Source organism: Protopterus annectens, chromosome 2.part0 (genome assembly GCF_019279795.1).
Source record: "Protopterus annectens isolate FY-2018-M chromosome 2.part0, PAN1.0, whole genome shotgun sequence".
NCBI classification, from domain to species: Eukaryota; Metazoa; Chordata; order Ceratodontiformes; family Protopteridae; genus Protopterus; species Protopterus annectens.
This window is the reverse complement of record NC_056728.1, coordinates 188,500,687-188,520,819: the sequence shown is the minus strand read 5'-3', so window position 1 is coordinate 188,520,819 and position 20,133 is coordinate 188,500,687. Positions and strand designations below refer to the sequence as shown.

General features: G+C 39.7%; 1 protein-coding gene across 3 annotated transcripts in view; it reads left to right on the top strand.

Annotated features, from left to right (window-relative positions):
- The window catches only part of RAPH1 (Ras association (RalGDS/AF-6) and pleckstrin homology domains 1), a 2,904,638-nt gene that overhangs the window by 610,496 nt on the left and 2,274,009 nt on the right, over positions 1-20,133 (top strand). For all 3 annotated transcript variants that reach the window (XM_044060647.1, XM_044060646.1, XM_044060645.1), the window contains exon 2: positions 1,603-1,665. The gene's annotated coding sequence lies outside the window, so the exon portion shown is untranslated. The remainder of the gene's footprint in view (positions 1-1,602; positions 1,666-20,133) is intronic.

Genomic DNA, 20,133 nt, shown 5'->3' with positions numbered 1-20,133 from the left:
CTTCAATGAAGGCGCAGCCACCGCTACCATTAGAGTTCCGCTAGCAGCGATATCCAATTTCCATTTAGGTAGATCATCAGGCCTCAATATTATGTCTCACAGACTATGCAAAGCCTTTCTTAAAGGTACATTATTATTAAGACCACCTATCAAAACCCCTCCAGCACCATGGGACTTGAATTTTGTCTTATCTCGTTTAATTTTCCCCCCTTTCGAGCCAGCATCATCTTGCGATCTAAATTTTTTGACATGGAAACTATTCTTTTGTAGCAATTACTTCTGCTAGAAGAGTGTCAGAGCTGCAAGGCTTGTCAATAAAGCCCCCCCCTACTTTCTATTCTACAGAGACAGTCTCTCCTTATGAACAAACCCTTCCTTTTTTTTTTTACCCAAAGTATGTTCAGAATCAAATTTGAACCAATCTATAGAGCTTGCCAGTCTGTTATCCAAATTATGAGAATAAGGCATATTACATGTTACACCAACTGGATGTACATAGACAGTTACGCTTCTACTTACACAGGACTAAGGACTTCAGAAAATCTGACCAACTATTTATATCTTGTTCAGATTAAAAATAAAAGGTGCTCCACTCCGTAAAGTGACACTTCAGATTGCATAACCTTCAGTCATAAATTTCAACAGAGATCTTCCTCATAGAGTTAAAGCCCACTCTACAAAGAGCCATTGCAACCTCTTCCACCTTTCTGGCTAGGCTGCCAGTTTGTGCTGTGGCAACATGGGCAAGACCACATATCTTTATCAGTCATTACAAAGTCGATTTGGGCTCCAGGAACAGGGCCTCCTTTGGTTCCACGATTCTAAAGAATATTCCCCCTTGAGCCACCCAGGAGAGATGGTGCTAAGGATGCTGTCCCATCCTGGTAAGAATGAAGACAAGAGAGGGCAACAACACATAAAGAAGTTATGTACTCACCATAATGTTCCCTGTGTTTTCCATCTTAGCCTTCATTCTTGCATTCCACCCTCCTTCCCGCCAGCCTTTTGGTTTTTAATCTCTGACCTTCTTTATTGCTCTCTAAGGTATTAAACTGCCTTTATTTTGTATTCTTTTGTTATAACTGCAAACAAGATCTGGGGAACTATCCTACTGCATTCTGGGATATGGTTTAGCCATGAGCAAGTGGAAGATCTCGAGCTTGTATATAAGGCCAAGTCGGATCCAAGGATTGGATCCGAACTCATCCTGGTAAGAATGAAGGTGAAAATGAACAGCAGACATGGAACTTTATGGTGAGTATATAACTTCTTTTTTTTAAACCATAAATCATTTGTTTACTACATACCTTAGTGAACATGGTAAGAAAGAATGGTTCTTTTATGTTATGAACATATCTGTAAAAATACTTCAGTATTGCTTTACTGCTAGATCTAATTTTTTTAATGTAGTCTGCTTGGTATAGTGGTAGTCTGTAGTGATTGCCCAGTTGAAGGAAAACTTTACATTTCTCCTAGTGTGATTAAATATTTGCTTGTGTCTTGTTTGTTTTTAACTTCTGATGCATTTACTGAGCTAACATGTAATGTTAGTATAGTGACATGAGAAGCAGGTGTGGATTTTAATTTTTTTCTCTCCCATAGACTGACTGTTAAACGCAAACTGGTGAAGTTTATTTCAAGGCTTAATCCTGCAACATAGGGAAGGTAAGTAAGTAAGCAACTGTTCATACATTTTGATGTACCTTGCCAGTCTTTCTTTCACTTTACATGGGCTTAGTTTCATAAGTTAGTAGTAGGCTTAACTGCCTTTGTGTGCCATTTTAAGCCTAGCCATTTCCTTCAGAGATTCAAACCCTACACCTTGTGTCTATAGGTCAAATACCTTAACCATTATGCCAACCCACACCAAGATATTTATTTTTGTCTCCTGAAGATGCCACTAAAGTTATTCAAATGTGTGTTCGGTTCCACTGTATTTGATTACTTTTTGTTTATATTAGGAAGTTATAATGGTTGTTGCTTTCTCCCCCATTGCCTTTTCTCACCTCACATTTGGGAAAGATCTTTGATGGTCAGAGACTGCAGTTTTTTTTTCTTTTAATATTTTATCAGATTTTGTGCAGTTTGCTGATTAATGGCTGGTTGCTCTGATATTATATTGGAGTTTGCTTTTTCTTTTGTTGTCTTGAGAGCATGTTTTTTCTGTGACAAAATCAATATTTCCATGCTTACCTGGAAGCAAGTAGGACGTGATGGGTATTTTCTGCACTTTTTTTTTTTTTTTTTTTTTTTACTATTTAGGCCTTTGCCTTTGTAGTACCTTCATATTGGGTTTGTATAGGTGGCACAGTATTGTTCCTTATATATAGCTTTCTCGCTATTTGTTGTGGGACAGCGCTACCATCTAAATGTGAAGTGCATATTCTTCTGGGAAATGGGCGAATGACATTCTGTAGCGCTCTGAAGAAAAATACCATTCATTCTTTGACTTTGTAGGTTCTTACTAAGCTTATGGTCAAGGAGACCAAGAATCTCAGCCATATCACCCAATCCAAGTAGGAGACTAGCAATGCTCTCTCTTAAGTAGATTCTGTACGTGTCCCAGGTGAAGATTTGTAGTCACTTATGTAGTAATTCAGAGTGGTTTTAAAGGTTGCCAAGTACACTGCTTAATATGCAGGGCAGCCTTTTCCACAAATGGAAAATCATAGGTTAATAGGAAGTACAAGGAAATGGAACCACAAGGCCTGCCTATCCACATACTATAATGACTTCTTTCTCTTGAATGGCAAAGCATGTCAGTCCTGGAGTAAATTTATGGGTGCCCATTCAGTTATTTCAGTTTAATTTGAAGGATGCTAAGTTGTAATTCTGTTTAACTTTCCAGTTAGGTCTTGTTGTAGAGAATGTGGTAGGTGTTTGGTGTAATGGTTTATCTCCAGCTTGCTTGCTATCTGTACTGGTAGCTATGTATCTGCTGTGTGGTATTAGTGGAGTTATTTCACTTGTGAAGACCGAGAAATAAAGGTGGACAGGGTCCATCATGGCATGGAATGCAAGGCACAGAGCTGATAGGAAAACCAAGTAAAGGGATAGCACTTCAAGCCATTTCTGGTAGCTCAACAACTTTAAGGAAACAGTCTTCCTGGTTAAGGAACCTTTGGTATCTTTTCAGTTGCTTAATACTAACATAAGATTGCCTCCTAAAGGAAGTGTTATACTCCATAATTAGTCTATTTTAAGTGGATGAATTCAAAGAATGCTGGGTGTTCTGTATGACTCTGAATTTAGGAACGGAGCTTTTAGTGTCTCCCAGTAGCTAAGGAAAAAGCTGGAAGAAAATTTGCCCACAAGATTATTAACAGTGTCCTTGGGGGGAGATCAGAGAATGAGGTGACTTTTAAGTTATCTTCTGAATCATTTGCAGCCAGAAGGTCATAGTCATCCTTGCATTTCTTAATGACACGTTTGAGGGATTTAACATGATTTTAAATCTTTTAAAATAATTGAATGTATTTATCTGTATCTGGCTGTCTAGCCTTTGTTGACTGGGGTTAGTCCGACTAGGCCAGTAGTCTCTCTTCAGGTGAGGCCCAAGGTGATATACTACTAGAGAGATTTTGAACAGCACATGGGGAGCTTTCCCTCTTCTTTCCGAAAAGTGCTGTGGAATTTTTTTAGATCCACCTGAGCTGCTACCAGTTGTAATGATGTAATGGGCATGTTTCAATGACCACAAGGATCTTTCAGTTATTAAGTGGCTATTTTATTTTCCATTGCATGCGGTTATAGTGGGGGGTTGCCCTAACTTGCACAGCTGGGGGTAAACAAAAAGTTGCAGTGCATTTAATTCAATTTTATGCTGCCAAGTGATGTACTTAGTTAATTAGAATACAAATGTACACACCACTGGATTCTGTTGTATGTGAGGCTGGATTGTAACTTCCATAATTTTGTTGTTTACATGCCTGTTTTGTTCTCTTCTGTCTCCTTCCCTTTACATGAGAGTATGCTGGGTGATGGGCAGTTTTTTTTTTTTTTTATTATTATTATTATGTAGGAATGGGTATTTTTTCTTTGTGTATGAAGCAGAGTTTAATTGTATCTCAGCATTTCCTGTTTCTTTTCTTTTTTTTTTTAGTTAATGATTATGTTTGGCAATCGGTAGAATAGTGTATAGTATGCTCAATATATTGTGTCACTGTGAAACACAAGTCATTTTATTCAGTCTTCTTACGTTTTTCCTGAATGTTTCACTTAACTTTCGATGTTTTGTTTTATCTTACCTTTGTAGAAGCCATGGTTTGTTAGCTGTATTGCTTCATTCAAAAATTGGTTAACATGAACGAAATTTTTGTTTTCTGTTCTTTTCATTAGGTGATTTAAAATGTATGCTTTATAGAGTGGTAGTTTAGTGTTTTTGAAAGATTTCATCATAGCAAAGGGATCTCTGGAAATCTGTTGTGATGGGTCTGAGATCAAATTACTTTTCCCTAACTTTTGTTTTAGTGCCAATATATTTTAGCAGTGTGCTATCTACTATCACTTTTAAAAGTATTCATTCATTTAAACTGGTCATTGTAGTGTTTTCTGGTTTACAAAATGTTTTTATAGATTCACTGTGTGCTTCCTACCATGTTATGGAATGTTAATGACTGGCTGATTTAGAGTCAAGGGTACATCTTGTGTATAACATTTTTTCCTACTAGTATTTAGATGTTGAGTGCCTTTGAAATCACATTCTTGGAAGGTTAGTGATCTTCACAGTATGGACAAGCAGAAGCTCCTTTTCACATATTTCGTAAAATTGTTTTTATTTTTGAATTGTGTTTGCATCAAATCCATATGCTGAGATATCAGTAAAATTGTAAAAATGGATGAAGTATGTGAAGGTTGTTAATATCTCCAATTTTTGGACTGTGATTGTAGTAACGTCAGTCAAAGTGAACTTTATTGTCGATCAGATGTACCTAGCAGTGCAAGCTGAACAAACTTTCGTTGCTTGGCCCCAGTGCAAGACATAACATATAATTAGAGGGACAGTAACAGAGATTCACATACAGTAATAATTAGGATACTTGACAACACACAAATTTACCACGTGTTGGACAATAAGACATTAGACAATGTTATACTAGTAGGTATTGCACAGACTAAGAATTCCCACTGGGATTTGCTTAGAATATTGCACATCCACATTAGTAGTCTGATAAACTCTGTTCATGTTACACGTATATGGAGTGATGACTCGCTCTGGTTATTGCACTAATAGTAATAGAAGAGATTGGCCAACTGTTCCAGTTATTAAGCAATTTTCAAATAGTTACTGTAGACAGTATACCACAGCTTGTAACATACTGATCCTGTTATCTTCAGTCATGCTTGACATTTGAATTCAGAAGCCTTATGGATAGAGGGAAGAAACTCCTGTTCATTCTAGATGTTTTGCAGTGTAAGCTGCAATAACATCTACCCAAGGAGAGGTAGCAGAACATGCCATGTGCAGGATGGATGGGGTCATCTATTATTTTCCTAGCTTTTCCCACACACCTAGTCTCATGCAGCTCATCCATGGATGGGACAGAAGAACCAATGATTTTTTTCCATTGCCTTCACTACCCTCTAGAGAACCTTGGAGTCGGATGCTTTGCAGTTTCTGTGCCATACAATGATATTAGTGAGGATACTATTGATGGTTCCCCTATAGAAGGCCTTGAGGATGGTCTGTGCCAGGTTTGCCTTGCTCAGTTTCCATAGGAAGTGCAGACATCGTTGTGCCTTCTTCACTATGTGGTTAATGTGAGTCATCCAGCTTAAGTCATCAGAGATGTGCACACCCAGGAACTTGATACTTATGACTCTTTCCACTGCCACCCCATTACTCTCCAGAGGTTGAAGTGCCTCCTGTGTCCTCCTGAAGTCCACTGTTAATTTCTCTGGTCTTGCTTACATTTAAGGTCAGATTGTTGCTGTCGCACCAGCTAATCAGATGTTCCACATCTTCCCTGTAGGCTGTTTCCTGTCTCTTCCTGCAAGACCTACAACAGTGGTATCCTCCTCGAACTTGATTTTGTTGGATTCATAAATGGCCATGTAGTCATGCGTCAGCAAGGTGAATAGTAGAGGACTTAGGATGCAGCCTTTATGGGACACCTGTATGTACTCAGTGTGATACTGTGTGAACTGTTATTTTCCACACATACTTTTCGGGTCTGTTTATGAGAAAATCCAGTATCCAGTTACATAGGGGGTTGTTGATGCCTAGCTGGATCAACTTTGCTATCAGATTCTGCGGGATGACAGGCTGAAGGCGAAACTAAAATCAATGAACAGCAGTCTGACAGCAATTCTTGTTCTCTAGATGGGCCAAGAATTCATGAAGTGCTATAGCTTATAGCATCAGCCATGCAGAGGGTTAGATCTATAAGCAAATGTAATGTGTCAAGTGTTGTTGGTAGATTTGAAGAGCGATGATTCTTGATTAGCCACTCAAAACACTGCATTACTGCAGATGTAAGAGCAATTGGGTGGCAATCATTTAGACTTGCTGGCTGAGACTTCCTGGGTAAAGGGATGATTGTCGTATTTTTGAATCATTTAGGTACAATGGCTAGATGTAGGGATATATTAAAAATATAAGTTAGTGCAGTAGACAGTTGAGTAGCACATTCTCTAAGAACCTTTCCCACAATATTATCAGGGCCAGCTGGTTTTCTTGAGTTTACTCTCCTCAGGGTCTTCAGAACATCAGATGTGCTGAGACGTAGCACCTCTTCACTCTGTTCGACAGGGAGCTTATTTGCCACAGTGTTATCCGTGTAAAATGTACTGAAGTAGGTGTTCAGTTTATTCAGAAATTCTGTGTTGTGATCACATGGGGAAGATGCAGACCTGTAGTCTATTATTGCTTGTATGCCTTGCCAGAGATGTCTGGAGTCCCTTTGGTCAGAGAAGTGTCCATGAATTTTACATCCATAAGACCTCTTTGCCTCTCTCGTACTTCTACTTAGATTTGCTCTGGCCTCTCTTAGGGCATCCTTGTCCTTTGATTTGAAAGTGGCATTTTGTGCCTTTAAGAGCTCATATACTTAACCAGACAGCCAGGGTTTCTGGTTTGCACGTATGGTAATACTTTTGATGACTGTTACATCAACACATTTTGAAATCACTGATTCTGTATACTCCTCCAGGTGTATATGTTGGTTCTTCTGAGCTGCCTCTCTAAACACTGACCAGTCTGTGCATTCAAAGCAGTCCTGCAGTGCCGAGACTGCTCCCTCCACTTGTTTGGTTGTTGGTTTGCCCCTTTTCACCATTGGTTTATATGCATGAAATGGCATGATGGTCTGAGTAATTGATTCTTCTTCTTTCAGCTTTTCCCATTTGAGGGTCACCACAGAAGAACAATAGTCTGCAGAACGATTGGCAGTGGAGTTTTACAGTGTTGAATTGCCAGCTCAGTACCAAACCTTCCACAGAAGACACACAGACACACCCAATTTAGAGTGTCCAGTCCACCTATAGCATGTCTTTGGGATGTAGGAGGAAACTAAAGCTGCCTGAGTAAATAATTATTTGATGTTTTCCATTTTTATTTCAGGATCTGATCCCTCTGGATATTTGCATTTACTGTTTTGTTCCATCTTTAGGATATCCACCTTCCTAATGTACTTGTGCATAAGCCAATTAATTTTCAGGTGTCCTGTTTCTTCTTCTTTCAGAATTCTGTCTGCTCCACGTTCTTAGTATCCCGTGTTCTGCATATCTATTCAAATTCATGCCTATTTTTTTTTTTTAATTTTTTATTTCCATCCATATATACGTATACCTTCTATTCTCCGTCATTGTCTTCAAGACTTCTGTTTCTAATACAGACAAATGTGCTCCTCATCTTTCTATCCACACAGCTGCTCCTACTACTATCATACTTTACATGTTATATGATACCTATCGCACCTATTTCTCAATCCCCCCCTTACTCACACTGCCTATGTCACATGCCAGCCATTCACTATTACTGTTGCTTCTAGGTTATTTGACTTGCCCCCCATCTGGTTTTCAGATATAAAATTCTTAACCCTTCTCCCAACCCATATAAGGTAAAATTTAAATTTAATTCTAACATACCTAAATCTTCAGCAATGTATGCATACTGTGAATTGATCATGTTATGTGGTGATGTCCACCCAAACCCAGATCCTTACTGCCTCTATTCTCCACCAGCTTCCTCTTCTACTGTAGCAACTTCTACTAAAAATTTGAAAATCATATCCTTGAATATTCAAAGTATAGAGTCTCTGAATTTCATTCCTGGATCACTTATTACTCCCTAGGCATTATTATTCTTACAAAAACTTAGCTCAAACTACATAGAAAAGAGACTGAAATTCTACCCCCTGGCTGTGCTGTCATCCTCACTGACAGATTAAATAAAAAAGGTGGTTGTGTAGCAGTCATGTCCTCTAACCATATCTCTGTCTCTCCTTCTATTTCTCTACCTAAATTATTCTCTGCTGAGATCCTAGTCTGTGACTGCAAATTAAATGAGCATAAACACTGTGTATAATTGCCTTATGTATTCCCCCAGGAAATAACATCCCTGTTCTGGAAGACATCCTACACTGGGTGTTTACTTCCATTTCTCATGAAATAATAATTCTTGGTGATGTCAATATTAACTGGAAAACCTTCACACCAGATTACCCTTCCTCTGGTATCAATCTATATGGTTTCAAACAACTCATAACTTCCCATACTCAGTTCAGCAACGCCAGTGGTACTGGGACTACTCTGGACTGGATCCTAGTCTCAAGTCTAAACTTTGATGACTCTCCAAAAACCCTCAAACTCCCTCAGTAAAAACCATCCCATCTATGTTCAGAAACAAGCAACTCACCATATCAAACAGCACCTTTATAACGACTGCCATAACTTTAAATTCCAAGATCTTTAACAACATCCTTAATAACATTAATTGGTCCATCCTCTATTCCCTACAACTTGGTAATGCTGTTCTAAAATTTAATACAATATTTCTAGACATTCTCAGTAGCGTTGCTCCTATAAGAATAAAGAGAGAGTTAAATTCACTTAGTCACCCTGGCTAGCCCCTTCTAGTTGACAATTAATGTGTAAGAGAGAGAAAGCTTGTAGAAACTGGCAAAAATAAAAAAAAAAACTCAAGCTCACCTACAGACTTGCAAACAGCTTTGAAACATGACAAAAAACAAGTTACCGCTGATAAATATTACTTGAACTCACAGGAAGCCAAAAACACAACCCCCCAAAATGTTGGTCCTCTCTCAATAAAACATTATATCCTTGAATTCCTAGTACCTATAACCCTCGTCCAGATCTCGCCCATAGAAACTACTTCTAAATTTAACTCCTATTTTATAAACTCCATAACCACCCTCATTCAAAACTCCCTACAGAATCTTGCCGCCCCTGACAAATTTCAAAGCTCTAACAGTGCCATTTTAAACTTAGTCTGTCTCTACTTCCTATATAAAAAAATGCATTAGACAAACTTAAGCCCTGCTCACCCTCTGTAGACAATCTCCCTTATGAATAAAGATTGCTGCCCCTTCTGTTCCTTACCCAATCTCTAGCTTGATTAGTGTATCCATTTGAGAGTCGTATGTCCCTTCTCTCTGGAAAAAAAGTTTGCATCATTCCTCTTCATAAAGGGGGAAACTCCACTAAAATAACAAACCTCAGACCAATTGTAATCTTGTCCCCTCTTTCCAAGATCTTAGAAAAATGTATTCATAAACAACTTTTACACTGCTTCCTCCAAGAAAATCTGTTAACCTCTACCCAACATGGCTTTTGCCCAGATCATAGCACAGCTGCCCTTGTTGCCTTTTTAGGTCACATCATTAGAGTCAGAGATAACAGTTTAGTATCTTCCCTCTTTTTTTAAATCTCTCTAAAGCTTTCAATACAGTCTCACAGGCCAAACTACTCTCAAAAATGTCTGCTTTAGGCTTTTCCTGTGCAACAGCCACTTGGTTCTCTAGCTACCTATCTAACTGGCTGTAATCAGTTAAATGGCTGTCTGATTACTCATCTTTTTTCCCAGTTAATGCAGGTGTCCCATGAGGCTCCATACTTGGCCCTCTCCTTTTTAACATATTTATAAATGATCTATATACATCCTCCCAACAAGCTACACTTATACAATATGCAGATGACTCCACTGTCATTTGCTTATCTAATAGTCCTTCCCAGTTACAGTCTGTCACTCAGCAGGTTTTTAACTCTATTGAAAACTGGCTCAGTGACCATCAGCTTTTGCTAAATACAAATAAAATAAAACTGCTGTTATTTCTCCCCAAATCAAAAACACACATAAGACACCTTCAAAATATCCTCTCTCAACAATACTAAAATTGAAGTTGTACCTCACACAGTTACATGGTGTCATAACAGATCAACTTAAATTTGATCTTCATATTCAAAAGTGCATAAAAACAACACACCAAAACTGGGCATGCTCTTTAGATCAAAAAGATTCCTTAACTCCTCAAGAGTTACTGGAACCAATACATACCTCCTTCTTTACTACTATATGCCTCATCTATTTTCACCAACATTCAGATCTCCCTAAGATCAAAACTTGAGCTTTGCTATAACAAAGTAGCGAGACTTGCAGCCAGTCAGTCATACAACTCCCAACATACTGCTCTGCTCTCAGTTATTTAGACTGGCTTGAGTTACCTCACTACCTCAAGTTTGACCAACTCCTCCTTGCTCAGAAAATGGTGTACAGGTCCCCCAGCAACCAGAGCCATTTTTTAACCATTGTCTCCCTAATTGTGTTCTTTGCTCGTCTGAGAAGCACCTCCTTGAAATCCATAAACAGAAAAAAATATATCAGTCACTGCCAATATTCGTACTTTGTAGCCCAAGGTCTGGAACAGTATTCCTACAGATATTAGAGTAATGCCATGTAGTCACATATTCAAACAATCTCTATTTCTCCTTAACTCATGGCTCTGTACATGTCCTACAGTAGGCTGGTACTACCCGTTAATCCTTCCTTCTCTTCCTTTCTCTCCCCTCTCTTCCTTCACCCTTCTTCCTTCTCTTTCCCTTGCTCTTCTTTTTCCCCTTTCCTATCCTCCCTTGTCATATTAGCCAAAGCACCAGTTACTTCTCCGATAGCTTCCTACTTTAACTCCATTTCCTAATCTCCCCCAACTGGAAAATCTCTTTCCTTTCTTAGTCTTTTGCCAATATTTAAAATAGTCAACATCTTTACTCTTGGTTACCTCTATTGACTGTACTTTACTAGGTGTTCAGTATCGTATGATTGTTTAATATTCACTGTATGATTTTCTGATCTGACTTTATTTATGCTGTATGTTGATTCTACTGTTTGATCTGATGTTGTTAATCTTCTTTCCATTCATCACTGATGGGTTTGGATCAGAGCCCTCGGAACCGAGTTGGCCTTTTTACCAAGCTCGCGCCAGCCAAAAAACTGTCACGCCAAGTCTCTACCCAGAATGCCCCTTCTCCCTATTACCTCAGTTCTTGTTTGCTGCATAGCTGTAACGCCGTGTTTCAGCCAACCTCTCTGCTAAGTGGAATTTTTTTGATATTTGTGTGAAAATTTTTAGATATCTTCACACGGTTCAGTCCGTTCTCCCCTTTTTAACAGAAAGAGATTGGATGTGCTCTGTAGAGCTCCGGGATGGGTATTACCACATCAAGATGAACAAATGCTCCAGGAGTCTACTTCGCTTCTGGCTAGGAGCCAGTCATTATCAATTACATGCCCTTCCATTTGGTCTCTCTACAGCCCCCAGAGTATTCGCGAAATGCATGGCAATGGTAACAACTCACTTGAGATTACAAGGATTCTGGGTGTTTGCATATCTAGACGACTGGCTCCTCACCACCCCTGCCAAGCATCTTCTAGTAACAGCACTGCATTATACTCTCTCTGTGGCAAAATTGTTCGGAATAACGATACATTGGGAGAAATCAAACCTTGCCCCTACACAGGACGTAGAGTTCATTAGAGCAGTGTTCAATACTCAGTTTGTCGGGTATCACTCCCAGTTCACAGACTCCATCGATTGAGGCTTCAACTCCAGGTGATACTCTCTCAAACAGTCTCTGCAAGGGAAGTTCTTCAAGCCCTAGGTTCTATGGCTGCATCAATCCCAATAGTGCCTTTAGCAAAGCTACATATGCAGATTCTGCAGTGGCTCTTTCTGTGTCAATGGTTCCCAAGCTATCACCCACTCAGTTACCAGATTTGAATAACTAACTCCTGCAAACAGAGGCTGCTTTGGTGGATGAGGCCAGACGCAGAACTTTGGAGTCGTCCATTTCAGTCTCCTCATCCCACAGCCATTGTGACCACGGATGCTTCCCTGATCGGGTGGGGGGGCCATTTCCAGTGTAAGACTATCCAAGGCACATGGTCCACCTCAGAGGCCCACCTGCATATCAGTGTTCTGGAAATGAGAGCTGTGCTGGTAGCATTGCAGGCCTTCCATTTGGCTCTCCCTTCCAGGACAATTACAATTCAGTCAGACAATATGTCAGTGGTCTGGTATGTCAACAAGCAAGGAGGAACCAAGACCTACTCCCTAGGTCTAGAAGCCATAAGAATTTGGCAGTGGGCGATAGCTTCCAACCGCTTTCTGATAGCAATGCATATCTGGGGAGCTCCAACGTGATTGCGGACAAACTGAGCTGATGCATCCTCATGCCTCACGAGTGGTCCCTCAACCCCGAGGTGGCATCAGTAATCTTCAGCCACTGAGGCCAGCCTTACTAAGATCTTTTCACCTCCCCATCAAACAAGTGCAGCAGCTATTTCGCCCTACTTCCCCTGGAGGGGGAGTCACAGAGGGGACACTCTGATCCACTTTTGGCCCACGGGACTTCTTTACGCTTATCCTTCCATTCCACTGATCCCACAATTTCTAAAGATAGCTCTTCAGTTGAGATGCAAGGTGATCCTCATAGCCCCGTTTTGGCCTCGACAAGTTTGGTTCCCCTTCCTTCGGCCTCACCTAGTATGCCCGCCATGGATTCTGGACCCTCTACCAGATCTGATTACTCACCCCCAAGGGTTGAGTCACCCAAATCTGTCTAGTCTCAAGCTGACAGCTTGGTTTCTCCACTTTCACTAGTCGCCAGGCAAGCTAATCTCTCCTCGCCTGTTCGAGACATCATTCTGGACTTTCACAAACCATCCACCAGAAGACTATATCAGGATAAATGGAAAAGGTTCTCCATCTGGTCCAAGGATAACATGCTAGACCCGTATTCGGCTCCAGTTACTGCAGTGCTTCAGTACTTGGCTAAGTTTTTTGATAATGGAGCCTCTGCCTCTATGGTTCAAGTACATCTGCTGGCAATTTCTAATTTCCACAATGGTATAGATGGCACCCCTCTTATCTCTTTATGCCTTTGCAAGGCTTTCCTCAAGGGGACCTCTCATGTCAGGCCTCCTGTCAGACAGCCCGTTGAACCACGGAACCTCACTCTAGTCCTTAAATCTTTGACTCAAAAACCTTTTGAACCTGCTGTGAAGTGTGACCTAAAGTTTTTGTCTTGGAAATCCTTGTTCTTGGTAGCCATTACCTCTTCCAGAAGAGTTTCTGAGCTGCAGGCATTGTCTATCAAGAAGCCCTATCAGGTCTTTTATAAAGACAAAGTATCACTTTGGACAAATCCATCCTTTCTTCCCAACGTTGTTTCTGAATTCTCCATTAACCAGACCATTGATCTACCAGTGTTCTTTCCGAATTTTGCCAGTAGAGGAGAGTATTGCCTTCACTCCTTAGACGTGCATAGACATTTGAGATTTTACCTAGACAGGACCAAACCTATCCGTAAATCTGAAAAGCTTTTCATCTCCTTTTGTGGGCCCAGAATGGGAGAGGCTGTTTCCAAGGTTACATTATCAAAATGACTAAGGGACTGCATATGGTTCATCTATTCCCTCCATAATGAATCTATGCCAAAAATTAAAGCTTACTCCACTAGATCTATGGCAACATCTGTAGCATTCCATTCCAGGGCTTCCATGGATGACATCTGTGCAGCAGCTACTTGGGCTAAACCTCATATTTTTATTAGTCATTACAAATTGGACTTGGTCTCCAGAGGGAGAGCTGCCTTTGGCTCAGTGGTACTCAGGAATGTTCTTCCATAAGGGCCACCCACGGACCTCAAGGTAGCTTGGGATTCTGTCCCATCAGTGATGAATGGAAAGAAGATTAACAACATCATCTAAAGAAGTTATGTCTTACCATAACCTTCCATCTGTGTTGTTCGTCTTTTTTCATTCATCACTTCCCACCCTCCTTCCCCCTCCAAAGGCTCCTGGGGGATGCTTTGGGTCTAAGTGGTGCCTTTAGGGTATTTGTACAGAAGGGCCTCGGCTTTACTTCTTTTTCTGTACTTTTACTATAAAGTCTAACTAAACTAACATTTTTTCTATCCTTCTGAAGCGGACCCTTCTTGCAGCGTGTTCTGCTTTTACATGGGTCCTTGGAGCCTGTATATGGCTTCTGTATATCCCTCAATAGTGCACTACACCGCTGCTTACTCTTCTACCCTGAAACCAACCCTGTACTGTATTTGTGCGAGACTAATATTTTAAGTGAATGCTCAACACGCTATTTTACTACTGCAGTGCTTTGTATTAGCTCTTGCTGAATTGTTTAACATGACTAAGTTGTACTGTAGTTAAGTATGTCAAATCTTCAATTGCCATGTTTTAACTGCTGTAATACTAAAAGTGTAAAACTACAGTCTGAAATATCTCCCAAGGTCTGATTACTATTTTTTTAAACTGCTACAATACTACGTGTATAAAACTTAGCTCTAATATCTTTACACTGGTGTTAATAAGGTTTTTGGAAGGATAAATTGTTATCTACTGATATTGCTTCTTGTGAATTGATGAACCCATCTGCATAAGGTTCTGGTTTTTATTTTGTTTTAGAACTGTAACTTACTAGAAATGTATCAATTTATGCCGATTGTATAATGCATGAGGAAGCTCATCTTGCGTTATGATAATCTACCTTTTCTCATCAATTCCTTCTCTCTTGCCTCCTCAAGTTACCTGCCCATCTTGTGTATCCTGCACTAAAGTATAGGAACCTAAAGGACCTTCCATTTATCGGAGGCTCACCTTGCTGAATAAGCTACCCTTCAATCCCTCTCTAAAGGACACCAGCAGAGTATGTTTGTGGACTAATTTCTTGCCAGAAAGTCATTCTACTGTGGTTCCTCTACTACATAGGTTAGAAAAAGCCCTGAGCTAGGACAGCCAGCAGCCCCCCCTGCTTCACCTTAGACACTGTGTCTTCCCATCCTCTTTTTTAAACTAAAAGGAAATTTACTCCCTGTCTTGCCAGCCTCCCTTGTAGAACTCAAACTACCTCTCTTACCTAGCCTGCAATTTATCAGACCTGCCCACTAGGGGGTGACCTTACCTCAGCTATTTCTCTCTTACCTGTCTCCTAGCCTCAGACATTCACAATAATTAGTCTCCTGCTGTCCCTTTCCCTATAACTAGTCCACCAACTTTACCCTCTGCTCCTTCTGTCCTTACCCACCCTTTCTAGGTTTATTTCTCTCTATCCTTTTCCCTTACCTGGCTTTTTAAACTCACCTTTGGAGTCAGTCTTGCTGATTGTTTCCTGATTGCAGCATCTGGAGTTGTCTTTAACCCACTACGCTCCTCTCCCTACCCCCAATTCCCACACACCCCCAAGGATCCTACTCTCATACTACTTTAACCACACCTCTTCCTTCTCCAATTACACCTAGACAAGGATAACCACACCTCTTCCTTTCCCACTTATCCCAAAACACTTTGCACTCTTCTGTCTCTCTGACCCAACTTCTCCATACACGTCCTTCTACCATACCTTAACCTTCTCACTCCTCTATCCTCACTCTTTTATTACTTACAAACTTTACCTATATACATCCAATAACTGTTGTACAATGTATAAACCACCAACTACACTTTATATCATACTTTTACTCACACCACTACTACTATTCTCTTTTACCCTATCATATTTACTCACCACCTATGAATATCCCCTACATCCTAAAGTTCACTGCCCTAACAAAGAAACTAATGCGCTATTGCTACCACTACTTCTTAGCCATGCTAATATAACATCTTCACCCAATTACCTATTCGCAAAGTATCACAGAATAACACATATCAAATATAACATAATCAAATCCAGAAAAAATCCATTTTTATATAACAAAGTCAATAACCCTAGCTATATAGGACTACTACTCTCATTAAAAGATGGAGATATTCATCCTAACCCAGGTCCAAATAAAACATCTCCCACTCTCCCCAACCAAAATTACTACCCTATTAATTTCCCTAATAAATTATCTAACTCCCTCAAACTAGCCCATCTCAATATACGTAGCATAAACAACAAAGTATCCCAACTCCAAGCCCTAGTAGAACTATATGCCTTTGATATCCTCTGTCTTACCGAAACTTGGCTAAAACCTGCTACCAAAGACAACAAAATCCTTCCACCTGGATATAACATACTAAGACTTGACCAAGCAGCTAAGAAGGGTGGAGGAGTAGCTATTCTATTTAAATCAGGCCTACAGCTATCCACCTATAACTGTCAATTACCGCTAGATACTAATGCTGAAATTCTCATCGCCAAACTTCATATTAACAATGCTAAATCTATCAATATCATCTGTATGCATCTTCCTGCTGGCAATAACATTGCCACTATGGAACATATTCTTTGTTGGCTATCCCAATACTTACCCCAAGAAACCATAATCCTGGGAGATATGAACATTGACTGGAATTGCTACTGTAGCAGCCTCCCTATAACCCATATTAACCTACATGGCTTTTCACAAAGCATTACATACCCCACGAGGACCAATAAAGTTAGCCAAAAATCAAGTATATTAGACTGGATTCTTATCAACAATCACCCCAATAACTATGACTCAGGAACCCTCCCTGATAATACAAGTGACCACTCACTCACCTATATTATTAGGCACAAAACCTTCACTCCTAACTCAACATCTGTTAAAAATATCAGAACCAAAAAGAACTTTAACTCTGAGCTCTTTGAAAAAGAACTAAGAACTTCTAATTGGTCTCCTTTAAAACATCTCCCTTTAGAAGAAGCCATCAATTACTTCAACTCTAACTTCCTAGCCATTCTTAACCAACATGCACCAACCAGATCTATTAGAGTTAAAACCAAGTCTGCCCCATGGCTTTCTAAATTAACTAAACACAAAATGCACCTTAGAAATAAATATTGGGCAAAATGGAGAATGACTAAAAACCCAGCCGACCACCTAACCTTTAGACAACTAAGAAATGACACTAAGAAAGCTATACTCTCAGATAAACACCTACAATTCCAACAACCACATCAAAACAACCCTCATAAATTCTGGACTAGCATTAACCAATTACTCCATCCAGGTGAATCGTCCACTCCTAACCCTCAAAATACTGACCATAATAACCCCATCAATACAGCCAACATATTTAATACCTATTTTACTAATACAATCCAAACTCTAGCTTCTTAGCTATCACCCACTATCTTTAATCTCCCTTCCTATAACTCTACCCCACCTCCTCCTTTGCAACCCATCCCAACTTCACATATTCTGACCCTTTTACAAAAACTTAAACCATGCTCTCCTTCAGCAGACCAACTACCTGCCGACTTTCTACGACTATCAGCCAAAGCTATAGCTTATCCCATTTTTATTCTGATCAATAGGACTCTCACTGAAGGTCAAATACTCAGCCTATGAAAAGTATCTCATATCATACCTCTTCATAAATGCGGACAATCCAATGTACTCTCTAATTACCGTCCTATAGTCCTCCTTTCACCTCTGGCAAAGATCATGGAGAAATGCGTCCATAAGCAACTACTCAAACACTTAACCCAGAATAACTTACTTTCCAGCTGTCAACATGGTTTTAGACCCTCACATAGCACTACCACTGATCTCCTGTCCTTTACAGATTGTATAAATAAAATCCGCAACCTTAATTACCTTTCCTCTGCACTCTTCATTGACCTGTCTAAAGCTTTTGACATGGTCAATCACCAGATTCTCATCAACATACTCAAATCCCTCTCTTTAGATACACCTTCCATAAAATGGTTCCAGTCCTACCTCGATAAAAGACAACAAGCAGTAATCTGGGATAAGACACTTTCTACCCTTCAACCAGTTACCATAGGTGTCCCTCAGGGGTCCATACTAGGGCCTCTCCTCTTTTCAATTTTAATTAATGACCTTCATCTAGCCATCCCCCAAGCCACTTGCATACAATATGCTGACGACTCCACACTTTTATGTTCAGCCAAATCCAAATCTGAACTTCTCTCTCTTATCCAGAACACATTTAACATAGTTGAACAATGGTTTACACAGCATTGCCTTTTTTTGAACCCTAATAAAACTAAACTCCTCCTCTTTACTCCAACTCATAATTCCTCTCCATTGGATTTCTCAGTTACATCCACCAATGGTACCATTATATCACCAGCCCCAACCACCAAACTTCTGGGCATTATCATAGATAACCTGAATTTTGACACCCATATCAATAATACAGTAAAAACTGTCAACAAAAAACTAGGCTCCCCATATAGGATTAGACCTTTCCTCTCCCCCACTGCTAGAACAACTATAGCGCACATTCATCTAATCTCTACTCTCCTCTATGCATCACCAATTTTTACTAACCTTTCAAAAAAGAACCTTAGCAAACTGGGAACTTCCTATAACAATATTGCTAGGTTTGCTACAGGTAACCCCTACAGAACCCACCATTGCATAAATATAAAACAGCTTGGATGGCTGGAACTACAAAACGTGATTAAACTCCACCAACTAACCATTGCCCATAAAACCCTTTATAAACCGTCCTCTACTCCTATGCTATCCACCCTCATCACACCATATATAAATCTGAAATCCCTACGTTCCTCTCACAAAAACCTTGTACATACGTCTAAACCCAATAACAAGGCTGGAGAATCTCTCTTTTCTAATGCTATTGGAAAAACTTGGAATCTTCTCCCCAGTGATCTTGCCTCTCTCCCCTCTCCCTCACTTTTCAAAAACAAACTGAAACTTTACCTAACAACACACTGGCTGTGCCCCTGTTCTAAACCAGACTAGGCATCTAGCCAACAGATTTACCCAAGTTTCTGCCATTATTGACTACATATGTACTATTTTATATTCTTAACTTAAAAATACCACCTTTTATACTACTCAAGAACAAAGACATTTTCTTTTCTATTAAACAAAGTTCTTTACTATTACACAAAGTTTCTCTCTCTAGCCATACTATCCTCTGTCTCTCTAAATTCTCTTTACAGAAGATTTTCTTTCTTCTATACTCTAGTTGCACATTTTACATAATTACTATTTCATCACTTGTCCTTCTTTATTGTATAATTACCTGCATTTCACACTGTTTTGTTATAATATTCTAGCACTAAAGCTCTTTGCTTTGTCCTCTCTGATTTTTACATTATAACCTGCTAGAAGCATCGTACGTAATGTATGCAGCTACATACTTACCTTATTACTTTTTATCCTTCCAAGGTTTTATTTTGTAATTTGCAATGTATATCTTAATATGTCTTATTCTTCTTCTAGTCCTATGTTAAAATGATTTTTAAGTTTTTCGCTTAGTTTATCTTGGAGCTTTTCTCCCCAGGCCTCTACTGAAAATGGACACATATCCAGCTAGACTAGCCCGGTCAACAAATGTAAAATAAAGTAAATAAAAATAATAATTCTATAGCAAATTCGAGCTGAGGTAACATGGATAAGGGCATTCCGGGTAGAGACTTAGCTCGAGAGTTTTTTGGCTGGCGCAAGCTTGGTAAAAAGGCCGACTCAGTTCCGAGGGCTCGGAACCGAACCCATCAGTGATGAATGAAAGAAGATGAACAACACAGATGGAACGTTATGGTAAGATATAACTTCTTTTTACTGCAGTTTGTGTGATAATGTTATGTAGTTTATTAATTGAACTATGTGTTTTGGGGCTTTTCTTCCTGAACCTCCACTGAAAACGGGATTCATGCCCAGTCAGTTGGACTTTCCCAGAAAACAAAT